The sequence below is a fragment of the Labrus mixtus genome, chromosome 20 (genome assembly GCF_963584025.1).
Source record: "Labrus mixtus chromosome 20, fLabMix1.1, whole genome shotgun sequence".
Lineage (NCBI taxonomy): Eukaryota > Metazoa > Chordata > Actinopteri > Labriformes > Labridae > Labrus > Labrus mixtus.
The window spans coordinates 21,762,009-21,780,995 of record NC_083631.1 but is presented as its reverse complement, the minus strand read 5'-3'; the positions used below and the strand labels follow the sequence as shown (position 1 = coordinate 21,780,995).

The 18,987-nt window shown below is 45.5% G+C and overlaps 1 protein-coding gene across 9 annotated transcripts in view; it reads right to left on the bottom strand.

Annotated features, from left to right (window-relative positions):
• LOC132953909 (RNA binding protein fox-1 homolog 3-like) overlaps positions 1-18,987 on the bottom strand; it is a 284,754-nt gene that overhangs the window by 49,554 nt on the left and 216,213 nt on the right. The window lies entirely within an intron of this gene.

Here is an 18,987-nt window from a genome sequence, read left to right as displayed (position 1 = left end):
GCGAGTGCGAGTTGTCCTGCAAACTAACGAAGTCGGGGGGATGGGGGTGGGGGGGGGGGGGGGGGGGGGAGACAGCCATCATATCACAGCTCGGCTCACATTAGAGAATTCCTTGATCATTGCTAATGAACACAGTTTATGTTGTAGAGCACGGCACGCTGTCGGAGGGGGCAGGAGTCAGGGGGGGATCTCGATTGCACTCGATGGCAAAGCACAAGAGGAAAGATCAATTAATTGATAAAATTTTGATTAGGGCCTTTGATTCCAGTGACAGGTGTGTTAAAGTAGCAGCTGCTCCGTCTCCACGCCCCTGCTATCTTACTTTTTTTTTTTACCACTAACCAGTGTCTCTCTTTATGAGCTTTTCCTTTATCGCTCCCTACCCCCTACCGCCTTTGTGTCTGACTTTTTTTTTTTTTTTTTTTAACATTTTTGAGATTTATTGGTCCAACAATTTTGAGATGCAAAGATTGCATTTCTGATTTTTGCAAGTTTTGACATCCTGATTATTTTTCCAACTTTTTGCAGAAAAAAACGAATCGTTCTAAACATTTCTTTATTGGAAATGCAATTTGCAATCTGACTGCTAATCAGGCTAACATTTTTTAAAAACAGCTTCAAAGCTGCACCAGATTCAGGGTGCTGGTAGCCTAGCGGTTTATTCGCATACTTCATGCACAGAGGCTTTAGTCCTGGAGAGCGGGCGGCCCAGGTTGGAATCCAACCTGTGGCTTCTTTCCCACATGTCATTCCCCACACTCTCTCTCTCCCCGGTTTATGACTCTATCCACCGTCCTATCCCTAAAATAAAGGCATAAAAATCTCCAAAATACAGCTACACCAGGTCTCCCATTCTCACAATATTTCCTGCAAACACTTCATGGTCAAACTTTTTCACTTACACGCACACACGCTGAGGTTTTATCATTCAGTGTCCCACCATAACCAAAGAATATTAAAGGTATATGAATTCAATAACATGATAATGTACTGTTCTCTCGCCCAGCCCAGGGGAGCAAGAGAGAGAGAGAGAGAGAGAGAGAGAGAGTGCACACACACATATATATGTAAAGTGCTGACGCAGAAAAAAAACGAGGTACTTTTTGGCACGAGGAGCCAATAAATGCATGGAAGTGACTAATGTTTATCCTCCTGTATGTCGATGAGTTTTTTTCGACTCTTGCCGATGAGCACCGCACGTCCACACTGCCGACGTGTTAGCTTGCCTGTGTGCATTAAACGTGCGGCTTGAATCTGAGACACAAGGTCAGTCGCTAATCAAGGATGAGCACGCTGAAAATCTTTCTAGGACAAATCGGAGCACCTCTAACTAACATGATAGCAGAGTTTTGTTACGATTTCTCTCTGGTTTGATTTTGATGTAGACGTACAAAAGAATGCAAGCAAAATGGCATCATGTCTTGGTCTAGGAAACGGAACATTTTCTAATCATAGAAGAAGTTAGAGACCAAAAGTGTTCTACAGCTGTGAGTCACTCAGAAAACCAAAAAAATTAAAGCAAGGCCAAGGTTTTAAAATGAAAGACTTCCCCTTCAACCAGGCTAAAACTCTTCTGATAATTAGACTTGCTTCTGCACGTTTTGAAATCATACTTGAAGACACACTCCAGTCAGAAGCCTTGGTCTGTTTCATATAACTCTCATTCCCCCTGGAGCCTCAATAGAAGTCACAATATTTGATCCCGGCACCACATATGTGTTTTTTTTTTTATTCCTCACTCCTGACTTAAGTGATAGATGAACCCTTTTGCAATGAAGCAGCTTCACAGACCCTTTGTCTCGTGTGGATGCTCGAGATGATGAGCTACAGATATAATGGACTTTTTTTTTTTTTCTTTCTCTTGGCTGGTGCACATTGTTAAACCGGGTAATGGCCGGACTTAAAGAAGTGCATGTCTTATTGTTGCGACTGTGAATCCCAACTAATGAGCAAGAACAGTGAGATCAGTGCTGCTGCAGCGGATATCCATCCCCGACATTAAAAACACAGAGAGGGAGGGGAAAAAAAAAAAAAAGGTGAGACAATAACACCGAAATCCAATAACTCCCCCCCACTGCAAATACCCTCAATCAAATTTAAAGATACACATCATACGAGCTCGATGCATAACTCTTTCCAAAAACACTGAGGGGAGGAAAAAAAGCACACAATAGCAGGCAGAGGTAAGGGTTTATGATTGGAGAAAAACAATAACAGTAAACAGATAGAGAAGTTTCTGTCTCTTCCTTTACAAGCCGGCTGGGGACGGTGAGAAAGGAGATAAATGTGTTTTATTCTTCTTCTCTTTTTTTTTTTGTTTGTGGTGTTTGGCCCTCTTTCTGCTGATTTTTTTTCCCCGCAGAAAAGCTCCGCACGGTCAGCGGGAAGTCTGTGTTTTTTTTGTTTTTTTTTAATGAGAGAGATCCAAGCAACACTGTGCTGTAAATGTAGTGGAAATAATTCTACTCCTGACGTGTTGGCAAACAAAACCTCGGTCCTTAACTGTGCTCTGCCAATTAAGGAAATGCTCCATTATCTTAATGAAAAAAAAAAAAAAAAAAAAGAAGGGACGCCTTGAGAGAGAGAGGAGAAGGATTGACCGGCCTTCCTGAAGCCTGCAGGGCCTCGAGGCTGCTCCTGCTGTACGAAGCGGAGCCCCTCACTCACTGCCTGACCTAATCCCCCCCCCTTCTCTTTTTCATTATACTGTATTTCTATCTCCTCTGTCTCTTTTTCAATCCCTCCCTCCCCTTTCCCTTTCATGCTCATCTCTTCCTCCACCCCCCCCCCCCCTTCTCTTTTTATGCAGAAACTTTTTTAATCTCTACCCCTGTGCTCTACTTTCCCTCTCCCTCCAGTCATGGCATTATATAACACACTTGCATTGCGGGGCATCCTAATTCAAGGAAGCTCTTGATGTTGGCAATTTTCAACTTCTAAGCGCCCATTTTTTTAAAAAGGAGAATGGGGTTGGTTACCTAAAAATAAGACGCACCTCCTGGTGTGACAGCTGAAAAAGTACAACCCGGATTCCCATGCCCTCCTTTTAAAAAAAAAAAAAAAACTGGCCTGTTGTAAAAAAGCGTCAACGCGGTCCGTGCTCAGCAGCCCGGGAAACTCGAAAAGGTGCTGTGTTCGACTGTTTGGACATCAAACACTGTTCATGTCATTAAAGGAGATCAAAGCAGCAGTTATGCCGTTTCAGTTAGCCACTGTCAGGATCACCGCCCCGGGGTCCTGACTGGGTGTTTGTAAGGATTTGCGGAGGAGTGTGTTTACACGCCGGCTAACACAGAGGGAAAACATCACAGTCCTCATGTCAGGATTCAGAGGGTTTGTCCGAGTTTAAGAGAATCATTTTGCAAGTTTAGTGATTCTTCAAAAAGCTCCTCACACTTGATTAACGAGATAAACCCACTGAAACAGGAAGAGCTTGGGTGGCTCGGGCTTTCTCGCTCCATGCCCGATTGTTTACGGTGAGAAGGCAGACCAAACACCTAGCTGTGGGGGTGTCACCCACATGGGGGAGGGGCTACTGCCCTTTGTGATGGCATAAAGGGAGAATCTCCAAAAACGGTCTGTTTGAGCACACATTTTCTGAAAAGTGGAGCAGGCAGAAGACGGAGAGGATGGACTTTTCTCATCGTTGGGGGGTTTGAAGACAAGCTAGGGCCCAAAAAAAAAGTTAACGCTGACGGCCCCAATACAGAGACGCTTACTGAGGGACATCTCCGAAACATCTACCAGAAATGTCCTAATTTCTTTCAAAATAAAAGCAAGTTTAAACAGGAAGGGTTCATTACAGGATGTAAAGAACCATTATAGCTGATGATACTACAATTTCAAAATAAAAGGATTACAAAAAGTGTTTGAATGAACTGTTAAAATAACTAAGTTAGAACAAAACATAGAGGATAAGAAAGTGTAAAATGTTGGAGGCATGTCCACATATCCCAAATAAATAAGAGAAGAAGGAGTCTTCTTCTGTGCATGTCAACAAAGCGAGATAAAAGCACGACATATTTGGTGCTTTTCCTTCTGAGCCAGTTTTACTTGTGTGTTCTGTTTGTCAGTTTCTTAATTAAGGGAAATCTATGGTTTAGTTTCCTTTCCTCACTTGCACTTGAGCCACAGTTCTGTTCCTTTGTCAAGACTCTGTTCTGCATTTGTCATGATTCCGTTATTCAGTGAAACTTTGTAAAGTCACCGTCTGCACTTTGGTGAGAATCTGAATCGTTATCACCACTGGGCCGGTGTCTCTGTGTCAGGTCGGCTGCTATTAGGAGCCTTGAACAAGAGCGGAGGAGACTGAGTGACACACACAAACAGGAATGCAGCCCGGAGCTCGTTTTTTTTTTTTGGGGGGGAGAAAAAGGAAAAACTGCCAGAGTGTTGTAGCACCATGTCGTTGCTGTTTCAAAGGGCAGCAAGGCAAAAAAAAAAAAAAAAAAAGCCAAGGAGGCGGAGAGTACAGGCCTCATTAGTGAAACACAAAGTAACGCCGGCTCTCTCGTATGATCTTCGCCTTCCTCTGATGTGTGTGACAAACGAGTTATTCGACTGGAAGAGAAGAAAAAAAAAAAAAAGGTCCATGAAAATCAAGGGGAGTTGTGCTGGTCCCAGTGCGACCACGTGGTCATTTTCACTGGGGGCTGACTCGCCATCATCAAGAGAATCCATGGCGCCTAATGAAAAGCCCTCCAACGGCCAAACAAGTCACAGCACATCTCATTCCTCCCAAACAGATTGCTGTTCATTATGACTGAGAAACCAGTTGTTGTTATATTGGAGGCACTTGTGAGTGTTTCTCTACCTGCAGGGTTCGGTTTATTGGAAAAAGGAGCGGGGGTCCCCGTGCGGCACTTTAATGCCCTCCTTACATGGCCAGCCGCCCGAACCTCGTCTCCACGGACGACGACTGCGACGACGACAACCAGAGAGAGCAGCCTTTTATCGATCGCCCATCCCCTTCCATTCCTCTTTCCCTCCTTCACCCTTTCTCCTCCTATTACTGGAGAGCACAATAAAAAACACTACCTCTAATCTTAAGCACTCTGCTCGTGTAAAATTGGATTGGAAACCCCCTTTACTTAAGGAGATCACTTTTTGGAGTTTTTTTTTTTGTTTTGTTTTTTACAGTCAGCATCAGGAGCCAAAGAGGTCAGGTGGAGAGCCTTGTGGGGCGATGCCCAATGCTGAGGCTGCCAGTCTGAGAGAAACACACCCGGCATCATTCAGAGAGAGAGAGAGAGAGAGAGAGAGAGAGAGAGAGAGAGAGACGGCGACCTGTGTGTGGATGGTCAAGGCTATATTCCATCTCAGCAGGTACAACCGCTTGGCTGCTCGCCAGCGATTTTTGTGATCCTCTTTAGCAGCGCAGGGGAGGGGGGGGGGGGGGGGGGGGGGGGTGTTGAGAGAGAGGGCCAAAAGAGAGAGAGATGGGAGCTGTGCAAATACAGGGAGCTGTTAGGAGGAACTCATATCGGCAGAGTGCTGCGCCGACTCGTACGTAGCCGACGGAGGGGTCAAGGGGCAACGCGGAGGCAAAACTACAGGCAGGCGCGGCGACTAATTGCGTTGCATTGAATCCGGAGGGAAATCACTCAAATGGGAGCGACGGAGGGGCTGATCAATCTCGAGCAATCTCGAGCCGTGATGGAGTGGGGTGGGGGGGCGTGGGGGGGCAGCTTTATGGCTTCGGCTCACTCGGATCATTTTTCAGCGGAGGGGTCTCTTCCTTGCTTTGCATGGTCCCCGACTGTACCGCACACTAATAGTCTCGGGCACGATTCTATACGCCGAGCAATTTAAACAGATTTATGAACAGCTCTGCGGTAGTGTTTCCACCGTGAAGCATCGCCGCCGTTCACTCCGTCATGGTGAATGTGCGCAAGCAACTTGCTTTGTCAGATGCAACACATGACATAACATTTTCTAATTTGAATCCTGAGCTCTCTCTCTTCTCTCTCTCTCTCTCTGAGTGCCTGAGAACTGTTTTTTGTGCGTCTCCTCCAAAAGCATCAAGCCCGCTCTCTCTCTCTTAGAACAACGCTCATTTGGTTTTAATGACCAGCCTGACAGCGACGGTGGCAAACTTGTGACAAATCCCTGCTGGGCCGTCAACAGCGCAAAAAAAAAAAAAAAAAAAAAAAAAAACCCGAGCAGAGTTTATAGTGAGGAGTGTAACGCGGCTCAGCAGAGGCCAACGCGGCGGCAATCAGTTGATGCAACACAAACGAAACACTGAGTGGTTTTTCAGGCAGCTGCATGAAAGCCGGAGCTTGTTGTCCCCGACTCTGCGAGCTGCTGCTGCTGATGCTGATGCTCGGTTAATTGTAGCCCCCGCGCTCAGGCAGGCAGGAGAAAAGAAAAAGAGACAGCCTGAGATGATTTCCACAGGCAACTGGCATTCATTTTGTCTTGAAGGCGCATAAATAAAAGGGGCTGTCTAGCCAGGTCCATTTTAATTAGGCGAGCCACATGATCTTACTCCAAGTCTCTCTGTTAACACCCACCAGAGGGCTGCAGCGTGTGTTAATTACAACCACATGCCACACAGTGAATCCAAGGTGAGCCAGAAAAAAAGAGGCAACTCAAAAGGGGGTAAACAACAACAACAAAAAAAACACCTTCAACTGAGTTTCTCATGATGAGGCACATATTTGGAGCTTTCCCACCCCTCCTCCTCCCCCCTCCCCCCACACCCCCCTAGTGAACCAATTACAGCAGAGAGAGAGAGAGAGAGAGATATGGAGAAGCAGTCCAATTTAATGCAGATTCAAAATGCAACCTCCCCCCCCCCCCCCCCCCCCCCCCCTCCAAACACACACACACACACACACACACTCAACCAAAAATCTCCGTCTTCCTCCCCATTACAGTGGGTTTATGATTTCAAATAGGCTGGAGGAGGAGGAGAGGGTTATTGTTTTGTCCCCGTCTCTCCATTTTTCCACCTCATTTGTGAAGAAATCAATTCATGAGAATAAACACTCGGCGTCTTCACCCTCCACGTCCGGTTCAATTTAGATTTGGCGCATGCTCGCTCTCTTTTTTTTTTCTTCTTCTTCTTCTTCTTCTTCTCCGAGCGGCTTAATCGCTCTCACATGTCACATATGTTTCATCCCCTCTAACGTGATTTTTCCTCGTTATTGGGAGCACTTATACTTGCTCCGCGGGCACCCTCGGATTGGAGGTATTAGAAAAGAGAGTTCATTTTCCTCAATCCCTTGCTGATTTCTTCATTATGTTGCAGCGGAGGCGCCCGCCCGCCGCACCGATCCCCCGGTACTGAGATGGGGACCGCTCTTAGCGATGCGACTGCGAGTGTTACCATATACCTCAGAGACGCCGGAGCGCCACTTAATAAACAGAGTAGACAGAGGATCACTTTGAACTCCTGTGACATGTAATGAACCTGTCTGTCTCAGCCGCGGCTCGGGCTCGGCGTTGGTTAAAAAAAAATAAAAAAAAAATGCAGATAAATAAATAAATAAACAAAAAAGAGAAAGACATCAGGAGAAGCCTAGAGGCCCCTGTGAAAAAGCCATCAGTTACACATGGTTAGACTCCAGCGTTTTGCCAAGGCCATAAGAGGAGATAATTGTCTGTTTCAGTGCTGTTGCCTCTTTTGTTGCATAACAGATATTTACATCTGGGACTAATTACTCCAGACTGAGGTGTCAACATTTGGATTAACTTGTGGGTTGCATCCAGTTCGGTGTTCAGACTCATTTATTAGCGAGAACAGACGCCGTTGCTGCTTTGACCCCTCCCCGTCAAAGAACTTTTTCATTTACTTTTCTTCTCAGAGTGTGTGTGTGTGTGTGTGTGTGTGTGTGTGTGTGTGTGTTCTTCTGAAGTCGTCAGAACAAAGTGATATTGACATTTATTCTATTAAAAAGTCCTCACAAACCCAACAACTCCTCTGAGATTGCTATTGATCACTAAGATAAAGACCTGAGTGACATGAAGAAAAAAAAAAAAGCTGATAACAGAACAGCGGGGTCGTTCTGTCACTCTTGTCATTTAAACCTGGAAACGTATTCCACATGGTTTTCATGCCAGTTTTTACGTGAAGCTCCGGGCTTAAATACAGCCAACGACGACCCCGGACTTCTTCTGAATCATAAAAAGTTAGGTGAGCAACTTCTCCTTTCAACAATGAGTTATGTGTTAAATTCTACCTTATCGAGTGTTTAGTTTACTGCAGTGGAAGAGTTGACCCTTTGTTGGCCCGCGCTGACCCACCAATCAGAGAGCCTGTTCTCATAGCAACCGTTGCCGAGATACTTTGGCCTTAGCCGAGTCTTTTCAGCGAAATTGTGAACCTCAACTTTATTACTAAACATTGTTAAAAGGTGCTCAGGGTGTCTGTGAACACAACTGAAGTTTTTGTTGCCGCATGGATCTGTAGCGTTTAGCACAAATTGATTTTGCTTTGATTGTAAAAAAAAAAAAGTACTCTCAACTGCGTAGTGAAGGTCCTGGTACTGACTGTTAGAGGATATTTCAGAACACTCGCTCCAGAAATGTTCACTGATGGAGTCCAGCGATAGGTCAACGGAGGCGAGCAGAAGCGGGAGGACAGCTAACGTTCACTAGCATCAGACATCCATCACATTTGAAATGATCTTAACACGTTTTGTTTAGAGTGTTCTCATACAAACTACCGTCTTTTTGTCTTTGTTCTGTCACCGAGTCAAAGTTTCAAAAAGAATCGAATCAATTAGTCTACTTTAGTAAGAGTAACTAAAGCGGGCGGGGCTTGACAAAGGGTCACTTCCTGGTATGGGGAGGGGGGAGGCTGTTAGAAGTTAAGTAAATGTCAATTATTAACTTCAACACTTGAGATTTTGAAACTTTTTTTTTAGCCGTTTACGGAAGCGTTAAAAAGAAATGCATCCATATTTTCTTTCAGGCTCTGCTTATTTATTTCTCAATCTCGGGGTAATTGCGCTCGTTCCCCCCCCCCCCCCCCCCAAGTTAATTTGGTTGTTTTTTTTCCCTCGATATCTCAAGAAATCAACTCTTATCACATGTAAACAAGACTTGTAATACTGAGGTAACAGGAGAAATAAGTTGTGTTCTTCAGAAAACAAACCAAAATGTTAACAACAGGAAAAGAGAGTTAAATAACATACATGGATGTTTGTCCGCTTAGGGCTTCCGTAGCTGAGAATGTGTGCTGGTTAACATTTCCTTTGTGTGTGTGTGGGAGTACTTATCATGACCAGAAAGTGTATTATTACACTTTTACTTTCTCCTTTTACTTTCCTCTCTACATGGAGCTTCGAGCGGTGATCCCTGCAACTAAGAAGTGAAAAGTTTTGGTTTTTCTTGGGGCCTTTTTGCTTCTATTGGAACGGACAGATGAAGAGAGAGAGACAGGCAATGTTGGGAGAAGAGAGTTGGGGGATGCCATGCAGCAAAGGGCGGAGGTTGGATTTGGAACCCACACTATAGCCTCCGTACATGAGAGGCGCAACATAACCGCTAGGCCATTGCCGCCCCAAAAATTACTTATTTTTCTGTTTGCATGTTTATTGTTGCTCCCTGATTTTGCACTGACATGACTCTGCAAGGACTCCCAAACAGCTGATGTCTTCAACAAATAACAGCCAGTAGTAACACAGCACCTGTCTCTTTGTTCTTAAGGTGTTCAAACACACTGGACACACACACATCCGCCCCTTCTGTCCGTCCGCCTCTGCTTCATAAACACAACTTGAAATTCAAATTTTTTCAATGAACTCGCTTCCTCCACGCTTCCTCTTCAGACTACAAATGAGTCTTTTGAAAAAGCTAAGTGGGGGATAAAATAAAAATGCCAACATTAGTTTTAGAATCAGCTGATTGTCATGTTAATTCAGTCTTTTTTTTCACTCCTTATTTTATTCTGTGCATGCTGGGATTATGATATGCGCGGGCCAGAGTTCCTCGTGGGGACAAAATGCCATTACTTAAGCATGCAGGAATCTCGACATGACATTCGTTGACCGCTGTGACAATGGCAAACATATGCAAATGAAGGAGAGTGCCACTGTCGTTATGACCCTGTCACGGAGACTGACACCTCCCACTGGACCCCCACGAGCGTGTATGGAAAAGAGAGAGGAGGGGGGGGCGGGGGGGATAAAGGAAGAACGGCCGGATTCTGCGAGAAACAGGTGTAACATGTTGTTTTTGTTATCGTCATCCTCTCTTGCTCTCTCATGTCTTTGTAATTTATTCCATTGGCCTATTTGCCTCGCTGAATCTTTTTTTTTTTTACCCCTCCGCTCTGCAGTGGAAGAGGAGGGACAGGTTTACATGGGCGGGATTCTTTGAAGTGAAAAAATGCCGACTATACTCCCCGCTGTAGCCAAAAGCTCATCTAATCAGGGGCTAATTCCAGTTATTAAGATTTGAGAGATAACTTTGATTCATCACAGTCCATCTACCCCTATCGGTTAATCACTGTCGCGCTAAGCTCTTTTTTAGTCATCCTTTTGTTTCCACTCCCTCTGGCACGCAGAGAGAGTTTGGAGGGGGGAGGATAAGAGAGATAGAAGAGAAGGGAAAAAGGGAGAAGATATTAACAATATTAATGACCCGTGATCCTCGTCTCCTTAATGAGAAGGGTTATTAACTGTGATTATCCATGATGAAACGCTGGTGATTCTTGAAAGCTTGGGAAAACTTGTACGATCGCTTGTCTGCTGATTTGCTCCTGTGATGTTTAAGAAGAAGAAGAAAGGTAAGTGGGATGAGAGAAAACATGGAGGATAAAGAGGCCTGGGTGCAACTGGGGGGGAAACAGAAATGCTCGCAGCAGGAAGCCGGGAGGGATGGAGTTTTTATTTTTATGTGTGTGTGTTATTTTTCTTTCTTTCGGGAGGGAGCTACTGTAACCGTCTCCAGTCCCAGCGCTGCCTCTGCATTTCAGACGGTTAAAAATCTGAGAGATCCAAACTCTTCCTCCTCCTTCAAAAACAAAACAAAAAAAAAAACCAACTCTTGCGCCCCGAACTTCCTCCCTCCTGACTCGTCTCCTCTCTCCTGACTCGTCTCCTCTCTCCTGTCTCGTCTCCTCTTCAATGGCTAAAGAGTGGGCCCGGCGTCCTCACCCAGCCGCCCCCCGTCTGTCGGCCCGCTTGACACCGCTGAATGTCTGTTTGAGCACCTGTGCCGCAGATTTCCCTGATACAGCACTTCCCCTCACTCGCCCCTTTTTTTTTCCATTCCAATTATAGGAAAGTTGCATGCTTGTGGAGTCCCTGTCGACTCCATATGATTCCCTCAACGGAATGGAGAAGGGGATGGGATGGGGGGGTAGGGGGGGGGGGCGTGCAGGAGGGGGGTTCTGTCTGGTGAATCATTGATGTGCAGTCAGACTGTTTCATTGCAGATCTGTGTGTGCGTGAGTGTGTGTGTGCGTGGGGGGGGGAGGAAGGGGTTTAGCAGCAGACAGATAACAATCCTGAATTATGCATGTCTGTCCCTTGTGAGGAGGCGAGGAAGGGGGTGGAGGGGGGGGGGGTGGTGCTGGTTGGCGACAGAGATGAGCCACACTCCCGTCTCCCCGGGGACAAATTTGGATAGAAAAGAGCTCCAGTAGGTGTGTGGGAAAAAAAAGAAGAGTCGGGACCACCGTGAGCGCGACCTGACCGCTTCAGACGCCTCTCTTTAGCTCCTCGAACTCGTCAAACTGTGACGGCTGCGCACACACACACACACACACACACACACACACACACACACACACACACACAGAGCTGCACACACACACACACTCCCCCTCTGCGGTGCACAGGAAATCAGCTCGGTAAACAGCCCTGTTATGAAGCCTGATCTGGGGTAATAACGCTAATGGGCCGGAGTGGCAGATTTGCCGACTTATTTTGTTGGATGTTTCCTTTTTTAAAAGTGTCTCTGGGAATTTTTTAAAACCTCCGGACCGCAGGAAAAACCGCTATCGCCCCTCCTGAAAATTACACTGTATCACAGAAACACCTGCTGGGCCCATTTGAGATAATAATCCCATTTCTACATGCCAGCGCGGCTCTCAGACGGGAGAAATTGGATTGTTTGCATTGCTGACCTGTGGAGCAAGGCAAGTCTGGGAGAAAGCAACAGCCTTGAGGCTTTATTAGATTCAATCGGTCTTTCATAAACAAAAAACTCACTTTTTTCAATAAGGTAAGAAAAAAAAACAACAACTGGTAAATGTGGGTAAGGCAGCACTTTGTGGACACACTCCATTTATTCTCTCCAATTAAATCTCTTTAATTGGATTGAGGGCTGGCACCTGGTTTACACTCTGTCAACCACGCAATCCACAATAATTGATGCCAAAGCCATTGTGTGTGTGTGTATGTGTGTGTGTGCGTGGGACGTGTAGTGATGGGGGAGGGATTTAGAGCATGTCTCACTACTCCACAATTTCACCGTGATCAATTTATCAATGGCCCGCCTCGCTGTCCACCAGCGTCCACTGCACCGAGATGGGAAATGACTTAACACTTTAGTGCGCAGGGCCGACACACAGTCACACACACACACACACACACACACACACACACACACACACACACACACACACACACACACACACACACACACACACACACACACACACACACACACACACACACACACACACAGTTACACAACAGCAGTGATGGAGGAAGCATCAGGATCCTTTAGGAAAGTGAAAATATATAAAAAATATAAGAAACTACAAGTACCATGAAAGTAACAATAGTACAGTTTGTTATATGTGCTGCACCGGGAGGTTAAGAACAGATGTGAGAGAAACTTTTAGTTAAGTTAGAGGCGGAGCTTATTTAAGAACTACATCTACCTGTTTTGTTAGACTTCTGCAATAATGAATCACCTGATTTTTTTTCCATCCAGCCCCTCCTACTGCAGGAGGAAGTATATAACCCTCAGCCAACCCAAAATAAATGGTTACCAAAAGGGCTAAGTTACAATTCATACCATCAAGACTGTGAACATTCATTTCCCAGTAAGTATGTGTGTGCAAACACCGAAATCCAGTTCTATACCGACAAATCATATCTACCTCAAATACCACAATTCAAGTATCTAAGAGTGCATGTTCCTCTGTATATCGTTATGACTTTATGTTTTAGGTGTATTTCCTTGAGGACCTTCCAGAAAAGATTCAACCGAGTCACAATTTGAGGAACTAAAAGAATAAAATGTTCTACATTGGAGTACAAAGAAAGCTACAAGCAGCCTTTTGCAACACAAATATTTGGTTTTAACACAAATGCGACATCTGACATCTGTTTTGCAGATGCCACCCATACCCGTTTCACCACGCCCCTGCTCATCCTCTTTCCATGACACCACGCGCTAAAACTGTTTAAGAAGCACTGTAACATCTTAGGTGGCGTCCATTATTATGTATTGGTAAAAGTAAATGGACGTCACACACCTTCTCGTTCACACACTGACGGAAGAGGCTGAAAGTGACCAACAGTATGAACTAATCCATTCAAACACATTCACACGCCACTGACACAGCAGCAACTTGGGGTCTTGCCCAGAGACACACGGATAGTGGATGCAAGGAGCTGGGGATCGAACCCCCAACCTTCCAGGTGAGTTACGACCGACTACCACTGGGCCACATGTTCTAAAGTTATTTGTTTGAAAATCTGTACATTTTTATTAAGAGAAGACTACATCTCCACTTTTCACTCGTGCAAAAAAAATAGTTTCTCCCCGTATAATCAGTGTCGGTTTTGGTCTGAAAATTCCTTAAAAAAGATCTAAAAATGATTAAAAACATATTTCAAATACTTCAAGGCGTTGACTGATACATGAAGTATCTGTCCAGAAAGAGATGAATTGTGATATAATGTCATATAAAGTCGATCAGATGTCGTATAAATGTGTGATATGAGTGTGTTTACTGTGTTATGATAATAAATCAGAAACACGTGGAGGTAGGTTTAACAACATTAAAGTATTGTTCCTACACATGACCTCATACTGGTGAACACCATGCCTCCTCCATCAAGACTAACACACGCCGTCACATGTATCATGCACGTTTAAAAATGCAAACACATGCTAATGCTGCACATTTACATACATAGTTACCAGCTCGGGTACAAAAGGTGAATCTGCACACCTACAGAAAACTCAGATCTCTCCCCTCCTGAATACAAAAAACACCCGTGCCAGAATACAAATGGTGTGCGCCCACACGTGGAAACACGGCAAGAGATACAAATCCAGGAGATGCATCACGGGGCGCGCGCTGACAGCACCTTTAAGACACTTTGAGAAAACACCCGGCGTTTCCTGAATACGGAGCTCCGGCGCCCGTATACAAATGGAGAGAGGCAGAGACAGAGCGAGCGGGGAGGGCCAGGGGAGACCCGACACAGTAAATAAAAATACAATTTCCTCCAGTGACATGCCCATTCTGTTGGAAGCCTGACTCTAATTATTCTAAGCACTTTGAGGGATGGCTTTCCACCGCATTAATCTACACATCCCACTAGCCCATCCGCAGTCGATGCACTTTTAACTACCTAAGGACGCCCCCCCCCCCCCCCCGAAAACTCTTCTGAAAAAACCTTCGGGGAGGAGGAGATTGACTTTGTACAGTGATGGGGTAAAAGTGCTTTGCCTGACTGAATCTTTCTCTAAATCTCACAGCACAACACCGCGCAACAATTTTCATTTCCAATTTCAAAACAGCAACTTCTCTCCCAACCCCTCCTCAACTCCTTAAAAAGAAAAAAAAAGATCAAATTTGAAAAGTGGGACGTACGTGCGGCTGAAAGTCAGTCGGTGAATTCTCATTACAGTAGGGGGGGCTTGTGTGAGAGTGCGCTTGTTTTTCCTTCTGGGCTAAGGGGGAAAAGCACTCGTAGCTCATTTGGAAGCGAGATGATAAATCGATAAATCACCAGGGACCATCAATCAATCAATGAGGCCCATCAATACTCGCAGAGGGGGGTGAAGCTCCGCCCACCGCGAGAGGCCATCTTTTTGCTAAAGAATATGTCGAGCAAATGGGCTTTTAACATAATAGCTCTGTCCACTTGTGCTGAGTGCAAGATTGATGCCGCGCAATGTTTACATGTTGACACAAGCTGTAATAGTGATACACAGCAGGTCCCCGTGTTTACAAGTGAAATAATCCACACACACACACACACACACACACACACGCGCGCACACATTTACAGTAATGTACAAGGCTGCTCTCATTCTGGTCATGTTTATCAAAATCCAAACAAGATCAAACCCATCTTTGAAAGCTCTCTGTGCGCTCTGATCCAGCTCGTATATTTGGCTTTTTTTTTTCTGCTCTGCAATAAACTTCTGTGTATAAACATCTGCCCCCCCCCCCCCTCGGAGGAGATGTGGGAAAAAAAGAAAGAGCGAGAGAAGCTTACAGAAGAAGAGAGATCTATCCTTTCTAATTAATCGGGTTTTTTTAAAAGTCTAAACTTTGTATTAACGGATGATTCCCCCCCGCTCCCTCCAACATTCAGACACAAGAGGCTAAACTGCACGGCACACTACAAGAGAGTGACATTTGGATGTGAACCGCGGGGGCAGCGTTCTCTCTCTCTGTGTTCCAATAAGCTCGGCGACAAAGCGCAGGAAACGAGGACGAGGTGGAAATAGAAAGTGATATTCTCTTAATGTCAGCAAAACCCCGTGGAAAAAGGAGCAATGAATTGATCCCGCTAACAAGCAATTGGATTTCTACAAAACAGGGGGGCGACATGAACACACACCGTGACTTTTCCACATATAGAAAAAAACAAAACTCTGTGAAGCATTAATCAGCATCTCTGAGGAGGGGGGGGGGGGGGGGGGCAAAGTGAAGTGTCTTTTTTATAGGACCCTAGAAAACCTGGTGACGCCCCTGACTGCAGGAATACTGGTCTGAAATATGTAAGAACACTGGCCTTATCTTTTAGAATACCTGCAGAAAAATGAGTGATTGGCAATTTAAGCCTCACATTGCACCTCCTTAAAACATGATATCAACCGAGGGGTTTTAGTTTATGTTATCAGACGGAGCAGAAACCTGAAATTTCCCCTCCTGAACATAAATTCCTGCAAGCGTTAAGTGTTGGCAGGTAAATGAAACTTCCCTCTAAGTTACCATCCCCCCCCCAAACCACGTGGCCTTCAGAGGAGCACTTATCCCCTTAAACCGAGCTGCTGCTGCTGCAGGGCAACGCCGGGTGAGAGACGCTGCACACTCAGCAAACACGTGTTGAATGGAAGAGAAGATGTAGTGAAGGAGTAAACAAGCAACTCAAGATATGAAGAAAGTTGCTCTGTTTTCATTAAGAGGGAAATTATTACAGTTGAGGATTTAATATGATTGCAGAGATGTTTGCCTTTTTTTTTTTTTTTTCACTCAGGCACATTACCGAGGATTTAAGACTTTTTTTGAGGAGGGGGATTTTACAAAAAGGAAGTCACGCTGCCAAACTGACAAAAAAAAGATTTGTGTGTTCTCCGGCAGCGCTAAAGATGTAATCAGTGTGATCATGTTAAAAAAGGAGAAATCACATGAAGTGCATCTGGAAAGAGGCAGATGAGGTGAAAATGTCAAAACTGACAAGTCTGTTAGCGTGCACATGTTAAGAGTGAAGACATTCACCTCTCCTCGAAAGAGATTCTTCAGTCTGTGTCTGTGCAACAATACACATGATGACATGCGACTGTAGTGTGGCAGAATGTGATGAAAACATATTCTTAATGCCATTCTTATTTGTTTATCGCAGAGATAAGGAATCGCTCATAAAGTCTGGATTGACACTGTGAAAACAACCGCAGAAGTTTTTGGCTCATGTCTCAACTTTTAGAAAATATCCAATTTTTGTCCATGTTAACATAACAACCAGCACAACCACCAAATTGGACCAATTTGAGCAGATTTAATGATTGGCTTCCTTAAAACTGAACACAAGTCATCGTATCAGGCAAGCCTGTCTGGTGGCATCCAGTGTTTTTGAAAGGTTGCAATGGGCTGTATATGCTGGTGTAAACAGACATGCATGCAGGTGTGTGTGTGTGTGTGTGTGTGTGTGTGTGTGTGTGTGTGTGTGTGTGTGTGTATGTGCGTGTGTGTGTGTGTGTGTGTGTGTGTGCGCCTCGGCTCGGGGTACAGTGTGTGGCAGCTGACACAATGGAAACAGATTGCCGTGGCCGCTGTGCAGCTCTCCATCGCAGCGCAGCAGATAGAGGGAACGCGGGGCCCTTAAGGGTCAGCGGCGCGGCTGCCTGCAGACACAAGGCACCGGGCCCCCCCCGGCCATTACTGCGAGCTAATTGGAGTTTTCCTCGGGGTCAGGTTAGCCATCTGCGGTGCCTTTACCAACCGGAGACCCCCGGCTCAAACCACCCTCCCGAATCATTTTTTAACAGTGTCACCACCGCTTGACGTGACTCCCTCTCTTTCTCTCTCCCCCCCCCCCCCCCCCCCCCCCCCCCCTTCTTTAAGGATAGGGAGGTGGGCTGGGTGTGGAGGAGGGAGAGGGATTAAGGAAAAGAGTGTGAACTCCCTCCACCGAAGCTGGTTAATAGGAAAAGTCTCTGTCTCCTCTGTGCACCATTCATCATGTCACATGGTAATATCTTTAAAGGTCAGGCCGAGTCATAAAGAAAAAGGAGCCTTGACTAAACTTTCCCCGGGATTTCCAGAGGTCTAATCACCAATCACCAAATCTGAAGTGTCTCTTTTGATTGGCTTTTGATGGCCTGGTTTCAAAGTGAATCATTACACTAAAAAAAAAAAAAGGGGGGGGGGGGGGGGGGGGGGGGGCATTTAGAGGAGCAGTAGCGAGCTAATCCTTACATAGCAACATGAAGGGGGAATTCTCTGGATGGAATTTACCAGCTTTGGGAGAAAAGAAGAGAGGGGGGAGAAATATAAAGAAAAACTGCAGGCGCATGATTTATCCAGCTGAAAAGCAGCAGGGTGTAAAAAAAAAAAAAATGAGCAGCGAGATAAAATAGGAGAAAGAAGAAAAAGGTGGTAGGAAATAAAAGCGAGGCAGAGGAGCTAAAGACTGCCACACTGTCTGACAAGTGTCACACTTGCGCTTCGATCCAGCCTTCCTCCCCGCGCTAATGACTGTCAACACGACAAGCAGGGCCGTCTGAAGGGGGAGAAAATTACTCGCTGAAAAGCAATTGACTGACCCCCATCATTTCTCAGGGAACCAGTGACCTGTGAATATTTCATTATGGGGAAAGTCGTGAGGCCCATATAAATGGGGGGGCTTGAGGGGGGGGGGTGTTGATCTGTCGAGCTGTGCCGTCCCCAAGCCGACGACGGGAAAAAACGAGGGCAGACCTGCCTGATGTGGAGCACCTTTTTTTCACAATTTGACTCCCAACAATACACGAAGAAGTAAAAAGGACTTTGTTAACATTTGGAGAAATATTTTGCAACAGATTGCGAGTGAGAGCGGTAAGGGGGAAGGAGGTGGGGGAGGGGGAGCATCCTGATGATGAGAGAGGAGCTTCCTCTATCAAACTCTGAAGTGAAGAAAAAAAAAAAGGATTTGACGGGAAAGAGAAAGAAAGCTAGATAAAAAAAAAAAAAAGCCCTGAAATGTTTTGTTGGTGTGGGTCAGAAAGAAAGCCATTCTTTTACCCTCTGTGCGACATTCGTCTTACATTGAGAAACATCAGAGGCCCTCGGAATCGAGAGGGGCAGGAAGAGAAAAGAAGAAGACGAGAAAGATGAAAGAAAATCAATCCCTCGGCAAGCCTGATTGATCGGCGGAGTTTTTGGACAATTTCATCAGGAGACTCCGCTAACCAGAGATGACACGACCCATATTGGAGGGAGAACGCATTGTGGAGATTAATACCCGCATTAGGAGGCATCAGGTCGGATAAACGCGGGGCTCTGGCAGTAAATACACCGGGCCCCCGCGTGCCCCCTCAATGACGACTTAATGCCGAGAAAAATCCCTCGCAACC